The sequence below is a fragment of the Nicotiana tomentosiformis genome, chromosome 4 (genome assembly GCF_000390325.3).
Source record: "Nicotiana tomentosiformis chromosome 4, ASM39032v3, whole genome shotgun sequence".
NCBI classification, from domain to species: Eukaryota; Viridiplantae; Streptophyta; class Magnoliopsida; order Solanales; family Solanaceae; genus Nicotiana; species Nicotiana tomentosiformis.
The window spans coordinates 125194764-125206494 of NC_090815.1; the positions used below are offsets into that span (position 1 = coordinate 125194764).

Below are 11731 nucleotides of genomic sequence, written 5' to 3' on the forward strand. Positions count from 1 at the left end.
AGAAGGTGTCGGGTGAGCTCCCTAACCCTGTTGCCCGTTAGGGCAAAACTTTTGGATATGACATGTCAATCCATAACCATAGCAAGGACCACAGGGTCCCCTGGTAACACTAGGCCGATGCTGATGAGAACCCACACTACTCTGACCCTGTTGTGCAGTACGGTGCTCACTCTGAACGGACCTAGACTGGCCTCTTTGTTCGGAACTATATGCCACTGGAGGGTTACTGAAAGTTGTCTACATCCTAGATTGCGGTGGGCCAGATGATCCTCTGTTGTTCTGCCCCTTGCCCGAACTAGGCACTACACTGAAAGTGCCAAAATTTCGAGCCTTTTTGTTCTACTCCCTGTTGGCCCTCTCCTCCTGATGAATCCTCTCGAGATCCATTGCTAGATATACAAAGTCAGTAAAGGTAGTGTTTCTTCTCCCACTAATCGTATATTTTATGATGCCCGCAATCAAGCCACGAGCAAAGCGATTAATCTTCTCATCCTCGGTGGGGATGAGGTGGGGAGCACAACGGGATAACTTCTCGAATTTGATGCTATACTCAAGGACGGTCATGGTATCCTGCTTTAAGGTCTCAAACAATATCGCAAGGGCGGCTCTCACTCCTGGTGATAACCACTTCTTAATGAAGATCTTCTTAAATTCTGCCCAAATCATTGGAGGTGCATCCTCCGATCGACTTTTCTCTACCCCTTTGAACCAGAGGTTAGCAATGTCTTTCAACTGGTAGGCTGCCAATCGAACCACCCGGTAGTCTTTAACTCCTAGCAAAGTAGTAGCTTTCTCAACTTCCTCCAAGAAGTCCTGAGCGTCTGCACTGGGATCTGTACCAATGAAAATCGGCAGCTCAAGTCTCACAAATTTCATGGCCAACTGTGCCATGTCCCCAATCGCTGGTGCTCTTATCCCTCCTTGTTGGAGTGCCTGAATACCCACTTGAAGGTTCTGTTGGATCTGCATAGCCATGAGATCAGCAAAAGTATCCATAGCCTTTCTAATATCAGTGAGGGTCTTTTCCAAGTGAATTTGTTCTGGAGGTGGAGCAGGTGCCTCATCAACTTCTTCCTCGAGCTCCTGGACCATCCTTGGAGCCATTGGAACTGGCACAGTCCGTGCTTTTGCAGCCTTCGGAGTTCGGCCCCTAGGTCTAGCGGGTACCCCTCCCGAAGACGCATCATGTATAGGAGCGGCTTCCCGATTCATATTACCGCCATACGTGTTCACCATCTTCTGCCAATTGATATAGCGTACGAGTTAGGAAATATTTCTTAGTTCTATTGCACGATTCTAGAATAAGAAGAAAGAGTGAAGTATTCTTATAATGTCCATATAGCCTTCTAGATATAAGTGTGGTGCACAACACACCAATGAAGAGAACTCTACCAGACACGATTCCATAGACTTCCTAGGACTCGAATTAGAACCTAGGGCTCTGATACCAAGTTTGTCACGCCCTAAAACTACGTGACCGGCACCCGGTACTCTACCAAACCCGAATGAACCATCCCATAGATTAATACACATTTATATACCTAATAGGAGGATGCTAAAGCCTCTTCAATTACAATCATTTTAAGATATACGACAAAACATTATTAATGTCTTTAAGTAAATATTTTTCCTTTGAAGGCAAAGCTTCATAAAGATAAAAGAAAATTTCATTCATGCACGTCATGTAAGTAACCATAGTATTACAACCTAAAATAAATACTACTATTGTCTATGAAATTTCTATTAAGCGAAATGGAATAGTTAACCAAGGCATATCCTGGTGGTTCAAAAGGATAGTAATATAATAAAGTCCTCCACGAATACTAGCGTGGAGTCTCACCAAATAAAGTCAACGGGAAATGTAGAGCTGCCCTATCCACGCGGCCCAAGCTGCTCAGGTCCAGTCCCTGAAAATAGAAATGAAAATGTGACCGAAAGGCCTAAGCTCCACATGCCTAGTACGAATCATGAACCGTTCCCCAAAAAAAATAGGACAAGATTTAAGAAGATATAAGATATGCAATAACAATTGATATCGAGAAAGAAGCCTTCACATCAATTAACAATTTAGAAAGTAAAATAAAATAATATGGTAAAACATATTTCAAAGTCTTCCATTAGCATTGATCTTTGCAAAATCATGTTTGATTTTTTATTTATCGGGAGCAATATACCATCACCGACACGAAAGAAGGTCAACTAAGTTACGTACCTAGCGGCAAGTATCATATACCCTACTTGCTAAGGTCGTCTCATCGTTGTGCCGTACGAATCGACTCAACCATGCTAATAAAGTAGCACAATAGTACCCCTAATGGGAAGTACTCTGTCGTAGTTCCCAATCGTAAGGTAGGTTCTACGCCTAAACCGGCACGTGTAGTTTCATGACCAAATGAGGAAAAGTATTCAAGGTCAATCTCGGTGAATTTAAGTAACTCCCAAAACCTTTACATTTATCGATGATGATTTTTTTATAGCCAAATCAACTATTTGAGAATAGTTAAATTCAAGATATTTCACAACTCATGTATTTCCATTTCAAAAAATACTACAAGTGTTATTCCCTATTTATTTAGTTTTAAAAAAATTAAGATAAAATATTTCAAGAAAATAATATTCATAGCACTTAAATCATTTATGATACAAGAATGGTACAATCCCAACTCCTTGTCCCCACAAGCTAGGACTCACATTTAGAAACTCAATTTAATCGTGTTTCGACATGAGTATGGAGAAAGGTTTCGAGGGTAGTAAGTTTCAACGTACCTCAAATTGCTTCTAACCTTACCCCCAAATGATCCAATAATGCCAACGAGTTACGATCTATATATACGAACTCACATAATTCAAGAACGCATCACAAGGATACGAATTAAATCAACTAAGTGTCTAACACTTAAGTCCAATTTCATAAGTTTAACAAAAATCCTCATTTTATCATTTGAAGGTCAATCCTTAAATTTTAACTTCAACTCATTCATTAAACTTGTTATGGGATCTAGTTGTTCCACTAGAAACTTAAAATAACATCGTTCAAATAAGACCCAACACTATTCATCATCTTTACCAACCAACTCTTCAATTTCAAGACTAGCTTTTAGGATTTTATGAATAGATGTTTAAATACAAATTTAACTTCATAAATATACTCTACTACGCCCATGGAGTATAGTACATAAGATTGGAGTGAAGAAATTACCTCTTTGTCAAACCCTAAAAGTTTCAAGATTTGAGTTTCTTGAAATGTCCTTGAGATTATCTTCAAAAATCTATGAATCCCACTATGTTGGAGGGTTAAGAGATGTAATAAATGAACCAAATCTATCAAAGAAAGACATTTAATTCTTACCTTGAAGATGTATTAATGGTAAAGAGCTCATCCTTCTCTCTAATCCCCAAGACCAAGTCCAAAATAATATACTCTCTCTCTCTACGAAATGCCTATAAAAATTTCAGCTATGAGTTTTAAATTTGGGGTGTTGAGTTGCACGCCTACTCTGCTCTTTACTGTCTCACGCTGGGTTCCAATTTATTACATCACTGAAGCAACATTTTGGTCTTCAACTGTAATTATTTTTTCCCCAAATTAGGAGGATCTATAGTTTTTCACACTTCCCCTCCAACGTGACTCGAACTCAGAGCCTAACGGTCGTGGGTAGAGGTGCTTATCAACTGAGCAACCCTCACTTGTCACTGTAATCATTTCATTTTCCACTAATATGCTTGCTTTTTGTCTTTCATAATTACTTCTATTATTCTCTTATCTTTGCTATTTAATTAATTTCCTTGTCCTCGCTTTTTATATCCTTGTCCCCTTTGTCTCTTTGTTGGCCAACAACTTTCCTAGTTTTCTAAATCCTTTCTCGTTGTCATTAAAGGCTAGGATTTTAAATCCTTGTTTTCTTATTAAATTCCAACTCTTCAAGTTGGTTACATACCATTGAATTTTTAAAATTGCAGCACTTATGATATAGAACTTGATATACTCCAAATGCTTTGATGACCTCGTAACCTCCCACTAATTCAATGATTAATTATCGACATTATCCCTAAGCATTCCAATAACTTTATTCCACTCGAATAATCATGTAGCTTAGATTTAATTACATTGCATTCTCAAACTCAATTAGTAGGAATTAACTAAAAGAATTTACGGGACTTTACAGTATGGTCCAAATTTTTTCTATTATACAAATAATCTTTCAATTTAAATATGAGTTTACGAAGGATTTGCTTTTAATTTTGAAATCGATATACCGATTAATCATTTGTAAATATGGATTTGGAGATAAACATATTAAGCATTTTATGTTTTTCTATATATAGTATAGTTGAACAAATTTAAGATTCTATGATTGTCTCCAACTTATTAAAACAACGATGATCTTAGTAGTAGATGATTGCACAAGATGAATTTGTTTTGAGCGCTTGGGAAACATTACTTCGTGATTTATAAATCAAAACATAGTTTTAAATATTACTTGTGTGAGTTTGAAATTTTTATGCCAAGTGATAAGGGTGGTCTAGAAACTAGTTAGCTTATATACAGTAACACACATCAATTTTTTTCTTTTATAAGTCCGAATTTTTGCGTCCTCCCTCGTTTGAACAAGTCTTACTTATTCTTCCCCTTCGTCGCTATTTCTGAATGAATAATGATTCCAATCTCTCTAATTAATTTTCTGTTACGCCATTGAATACACCTTTGTTTAAGAAAAATACTATGTGAGTCCTTACTGATTTTAAGAACCAAGTCCTCTTTGAGAACAATTTAGTTCCGTTCTTTTTCGTTTTAGAACGTGAATTTGCCAAATAACAGAAATTTGTGACATTGTTTAAAAAATCTTTTAGGATGATAAAGACTATCGTTGAGAAAATGGAATGTATACAACACTTGTTTTGTCCCAGAAAATGGATTTTTATTTAGAGTCTTTGTTAGAGATTTTGGATGTCAACGGAACGGAACAAATGAAAAAAATTATAGTGTAATTGATTTAGAAAGAGCAAATTGGAAAGAGCGAAGATGTAAGTGGGGAGTGTACCCAAAGAAGGCGAAAAAGAAGCTCTCAGCATGGATGTGTGCACTGGGTCGGGCGTGCAAAAGAGATCCTGACTTTGATTCAGACCCCGACTAGAAAAATCAGGGAAGTATCCTTTATCTCTTGCTTTTTATTTGTCTGTCATGGGGACATGCCACAATTTAAAGTATGGGGTGGGAAATGTATATATGTATATGTGTGATTGTAATCACTTCCTTTGGAAAAACAAATTGACTTTTTCCGACGATGGATTTACTCGGCTGTCTTCTTGAGGGATCAAAGTCGAAGAAAAAATATATTTTCTTAGGTCGTGTAATAATTCCTCCTTAGTTTTTCTTTATGCCGCGGTTCTTTTCCAAGGGTTTTTGTTGAACCGGGTGTAGTTAGTTTTTCTTTTAATAAGAGTAGTGACGTCTTGTGCTAGGTGTTAAAGGGAGATGACTTTTCTTGACGTTGTATGCCTTGAGAGTAGTGAGTGCCTTAGTTGTGACGCCTAGGCTCAGTTCTTTACTCTTAAATAAACACCTTAAATTGTGTGATTGTAACGTTACTTAACTGCTTTGACTAGAGAGTCAAGATAGATCCGATCTTAAGTGAGTTATGTGCCAAGGTGTGTGTGAGGTTTTGTGCTATTCTGTGCATGTTAGTTGGTGTCTAGAACTTGTCCCGTGTGCTTGCAAGGCGAAATAGTAGTCTTGTTCAGTCTAGGAAGTGATATATGCATTTATTTATTGAGCCAGATATATGCTTTTACCCACCAAATTAATGTGTATCTTAGTTAGTCCCGTTAAGCCTGTAATCCTACTTCTTTGGCAACCACAATACAAGCATGATCCCCTTTTTTTTTTGAATTGTCTATCTGTTCGAACCTTTTATCTCTCATGAGCACTTGAATTTGTATGAGCTTGTGAAAGCTAAGTAGAGGTATGGTTGAGTTTTTGAGTGGAACTATAGAAAAAGGAGAAAGGTGTATTGTTTGAAAAATGGTGGAAGCCACGTGGAGAGAATTGAAAAAAAAAGTGAGTTTGCCTAAAAATCAGAACTTAAAAAAGAAAAAAAATGGATTCCATGCTAGTAGTAGTTCTCATCTTGTTTATGCTTAAAGATATTGGGAGCGTGATGTTATTATGAATAAAGGTTGGGGTTTGGTTCAACATAAGTGTGGGGTTTGAATGGTTAAGGTATATGTATTAAAGTGCTTAGGGAGGTGTAGTCACTATATCCAAATCTATGATACCCGTCCTGCATCCTACATTATAACCAAATAAAGTCATATTTGATCCTTGACTGAATGAGCTCAATTAATAGAGTGTTACACTACGGGCAAGTCTATGATACATCTTCTGTGGCATATGAATCTTAATTCTGAGAGCGAGTGAATTCTTTCTATCTTTAGTACCTAATTGTTCTTGAATTTTATTGTGTGTGGAACTACTCTCTAATATTTGTGTGAGGACACATGATTTGCGAAGGTAAGGTGAATTCTTTGACCTCTGTATTAGAATAAATGAGCATGTTGTGAAAAACGTGTGGTACTTTTGAGTCGAGTCTTGAGGTTAGGATATTATGATATGGTGCTTAGTCTATTTTAAATATTCTTGGCATGATGCGTTAGGGAAGTTGTCTGATAAAAAAGTCATCTCTATGTGAAGTGCAGTTTGATTGCTCGAGGACGTGCAATGGTTTAAGTGTGGGGTGTTGATAGTAGGCTAGAATCACGTGTTTTAGTCGTAGTTTGCACTCTAATTACTGCATTTTACTTGTGTTTGAGCTTGATTGTTAGTGTATTGCACTTATTATGTGTTTTCTGCCTTGTAGGAAGTGATTTTGAGTTAAAAAGATATTCAGGAGCTAAATTGAATAAGTTGGAGCTTTGAAGTCTAAGTAAAAGCCCAAGGGATTAAATCGGGATCGCGTTCGGGGGTCGGGAGCCAAGTCTGGATGTCAAAACGTGAAACAAACGAAACACTCTGGAAAACCTTCACTGCCGCACCGCATGGGGCGGCGCGAGGCGCGACGCACCTGTGTAATTTTCTCAATCCTGTTTCGGCTAGGAAAAGGTAATTTTGTATGGGCCCACTCCTACATGGTATAAATACACCAAAAAGACATTTTTGAAGTGACTTTTGACCTTGGAAGCTTTGGGAGAGCATTGGAGGCTACAAGACACGGGATTTCATCATCTTTCCATCAATTCAATACGGGAGTTTGGATTGTAATATTAGATTGATACTTTCTTATTTTTTAACATTTTTTTTTTTGATGACTTGCTCCATAATTATGGAATAGTTTACCTTAGGGTTTGACATGATTTGGTGACTTGGTTATTGTTTATGGATTTGATTACTGTTTAATTGTTTGAATATATTGGAAGAGCTTTAACTCTAGTTATGATTTTATTATTTATCTTGTTTAATCGGAAGAGGAGCATAATATTGAATATTGTTGCAACGCATGCCTTAATTTATTTTGGTACTTCTTTAAAGTAATCGAAAGAGCTTTGTGATCTACCTATTAAATTGAGATTGAGAAATATTTGAGAGAAGTTTCTCTTAGACCATTCTAACCAATAGATTCTTGCAAGTTTCACCGCTTTTCACATTAGTTTATTTGAAAGATTTAGATTTAATCGAGAGAGTAGTCTAAATCGGAAGCATAAGCTAATCACATATTGAATTCGCGAGAATCGATAGAACCTCAAAAGTGAAATATAACAGTATCATATCAAGAATAGCAACCTTGCACCTATCATGTCAAAACCTTTATTCCTCACATTGATAAGAAACTAATTCTGTAAATCTCTAACTCCTTGCTGTCAATTGTCAATTACTTTATGTTAGTAGTTAAATGTAGTTCATAATCATTACAAATCAAGCTTTGGTCATCCTGAATAGCGTTAAGCTAGAAATTACTTGAGCATTGTTTAAATCCAATCCCAGTAGAGACGATAATTAAAATATATTATCTTTGGCTAGCGAGCATTAATTTTTTTTTCCCCCCCAAAAGTGAGCGCTAGTTCTTCTGTAGTCTATCTGAGATAAAATCAATGGTGTATTTATGTACAACACTTAAATGACAAAGTAGTTTAGAAAAACTACCTTGTCCACTTATAGGGTATTAAATTCATAATATGCTGTCTGAGTTATTCCTTTCATGTGGTATAACAAATGACACAATTCTGGACTGTTGGATAGGTCACTTAGTTCTAGTAATCTAAAACCAGCCAAAAAAAGCATTTAAATGTTTAACCTCATTGCTTTTGTTTAGTTATGTTGGATGTGACTCTGCCCTGTAATTCCTTAGGAATCATCTCAGGCACAAATTATATTTCATAGTTGTCATCAATGTTATTTTTTTGGTTTCTGTTGTTGTTATAGATCTATTGTCTCTTTTCGTCTTTTGAGTCGAGAGTCTTTCAGAAACAACCTCTTTATTCCTTCGGGTAGGAGTAAGGTCTGCGTACACTCTACCCTCCTCATACTCCACTTGTGAGATTTTACTGAGTGTTGTTGTTGTTGTTGTTGTCATCAATGTAAGTTGTGAGGGTTCCTGGCTCTTTCTTGTTTGCAAAAAAACCATCTTCGCTCTTCTTCTCACAACAGAGAACAATCAACGACTCTCCAAACGGATTCTCTACTTGGGAACTTTTCACTATATATAGCATTGTCTAATATTAGAATATCTTTCTGATTTTGAGTATTACCATTTTCTATGATCGAAATTATAAGCCAATGACCAATTCCATTACTCTCTTTGTGTCCTAATCACTTTCTGAAACTTTGGTAATCACTTGTATCATCATAGTTTCATTGACTCTTCAAGCCTAAAATACATAATTTATCTGTTAATCTTGTAGGCTTTTTCTGTTGTTTATTGCAGATATGAACTCCAAGAATCGTAGCCCTCCATCAATGTGGGGGCTCATCCAATTTACCCCCTTTCGAGCCATTGAAGTTAAATATATTGAGAGTGCAAGTTTGAGACTTTCTGGTGATCGTGTTCCGCCAAAAGAACGTGTTCTGCTGATCGCCAACCACAGAACTGAGGTCGATTGGATGTACCTGTGGAATCTTGCATTGAGGAAAGGATGTTTAGGCCACATCAAATATCTACTTAAGAAAAGTTTGATGAAATTGGGTAGTCGATTAATCGGTGATAAGACAAATGCTTTCGACTTTTATCAATCCTCAGGATCCATTGTGGCTAACCGTTTTCCCTGAAGGAACAGATTACACGTAGGTTTATCTTATGCAATATCTTGTGCATTTCTTTTCTTATTTTGGTCCTTTTGGTCTTGTGTTCTTGTTTTGTTTCTACCTATGGAGCACAACAATTGAGTTTGCTAATAGTCTACATATCATATAAGTATACTTTAGCTAAAAATTTCGGCTTATAGCATTACAAAACTTCTGCATTTGTGTTACTTTTAACCTCTCTGAAGTTGTAACTTGCCTTTATTTAGTGAACAGAAATGCAAAAGAAGCCAAGAATTTGCGACCAACAACGGATTACCTGTTCTAAAGAATGTTTTGCTTCCCAAGACAAAAGGCTTTTATGCCTGCTTGGAAATACTAAGGAGCACTTTGGATGCAGGTTCTATATTGTTACCATGTCTAATAGAAATTTGTGTTTGCTTTTTCTTTTGTTGGCTCTCTTGCATTTGAGGGATAATGTTGATCTTTAATTAATTCGCATATTATCTTCAGATTGGAGATGTCTTCTAATCCATCATTTGAAGTTTTGACACTTGCATTAAGAAAACCATTTGATAGCAATAATTATATGAGTACTTGACTCAATTCTTTGAGTAATTACCGACTATATGCCTCAAGGCTGGATTGGAAAAAAATACTAATGCCTTTTGGTTTTCTAAATCGCTATGTTGCTCGGACTGTGCAAACATGCAGCCGCACCCATGTTGAATCCTCCAAAATGCACTACTTTTGGAAAATCCGACGCGTACCCACCAGTGATATTGTCCACTTTGGACCTAGGCCTACACGACTTTAAAATGCGATACCCAGCATTTCTCCCGTGTTTTGTTGATGTGGGATTCGTTTAGGGTGTCACATACCTCAGTGTCCTCGCGTTTGCCCTACCATCGTTCAAGGTTGCACGCGGAGTAGCTCAGATACCATATGTAACAGCTGAGTCCACTAGTGATATTATCCATTTTAGGCCTACGTCAACAAGGTTTTAAAATGCGTCATTAGTGTCTAAGGCTTATTTACTAATATATCCAGTATCTCTCTTGTATTTTATCGATGTGAGATTCGCCTAGATTGTTACAACAACATAGCTAAAATGAGCATATTCAACAATTGTTTTGCTTAGAGTGACAATAAAAAGGAATGGAGTTATCTTGATCTTCATAACACCTATTTTTCTCCATTCTTATTCACACAAACTCACACTCTCCAATTTGCTGAATTTGCAGTTTATGATGTGACTATTGCATACAAAAATCAATGCCCAACTTTTTTAGACAATGCTTTTGGTGTTGATCCATCTGAAGTACATATTCATGTTCGACGCATTCCTCTTGAGAAGATACCAGAATCTGAAAAGAAGGCTTCTGAATTGTTAATTGAGACATTTCAGTTCAAAGATCAATTACTCTCTGATTTCATTGCTACTGGTCATTTCCCAAAATGAAGATACAGAACAAGAACTATCAACAGCAAAATGCTTGGTTAATTTAATAATAGTAATGACTCTTACTGAAATATTTATATTCTTTACATATTCATTCATCTGGGGAAAAATTTATGTAGGTTTCTCTTGTATATACTTTATATCTGCTGCTTACTTCAATTTTCGACCATATCCTATTTTTGGTTCTGTAAATGAAAGGCTGAAAAGAATTCTTAGAATGAAAAGTCAGTAGAAAATGTAAAACATCTGTTAGTATATATCAGTGATGCAAATAGTTAATTCTTTTTCTTTTACTTTTCATTGTTGGTAATATAATGTTTGTTCATCTTATATCCTATTTTATTCTTGCTAACTTTTGTACTGAGTTTAAGTTTTATATATTGACGAGAAGAATTTCAATTAGGCTACCAAGCCAACTACCGGATTGAGGGTCCTGATAAAATGATTATTCATGATATGTAACTGAAATCCTTTTAATACATGTTGATTAATTTCAAATGGAATTAAGTTTTTATAAACTGATAATGTAAAATTTGTCACATACAAGTTCTTAATCTCGAGAAATAAAATTAAAAAACAAACCCAAATTGTAAAAATTTGTGAATAATTATAATATACGTTCCCAATATCTCATCACTGAGTGCAACCTGCTGCCACCAAATTGAATATTTTTGTGCAGTGCGTGCCTCAGACCTTTCAATAAATGAAAAAATCTATTTATGTTAAGAGCTTTTTTTGGTTCAACCAAAATGACTCCTTATCTTTTCCTTCTTCCATATTTATCTAAGCACCAAAAATAAAAAGTGAAGGGAACAATAATTTTAGTAGAAAGTTTTGCTGGTGGATTTTACATGGCTAAACCAACTTGACATAAGCAGACAAGAAAAAACAACAGAATAAGAAAAAGAAGCAGTTAGTTCTCTCATCAAACTCACCTTAATTAAACACAATTTTAAAAGTCTTGTTTTTCGTCATTGAGTTAAGTTAAAATGAAACACCAAACATCCTATGCGTGTATTAGGTTTTTTTGTCTTCCG

The 11731-nt window shown here is 36.1% G+C and overlaps 1 pseudogene; it reads left to right on the forward strand.

The window, feature by feature from the left end:
- The first annotated feature begins 8920 nt into the window (after nucleotides 1-8920).
- On the forward strand, nucleotides 8921-10926 carry LOC104091587 (probable 1-acyl-sn-glycerol-3-phosphate acyltransferase 5; annotated as a pseudogene).
- Nucleotides 10927-11731: the final 805 nt, after the last annotated feature.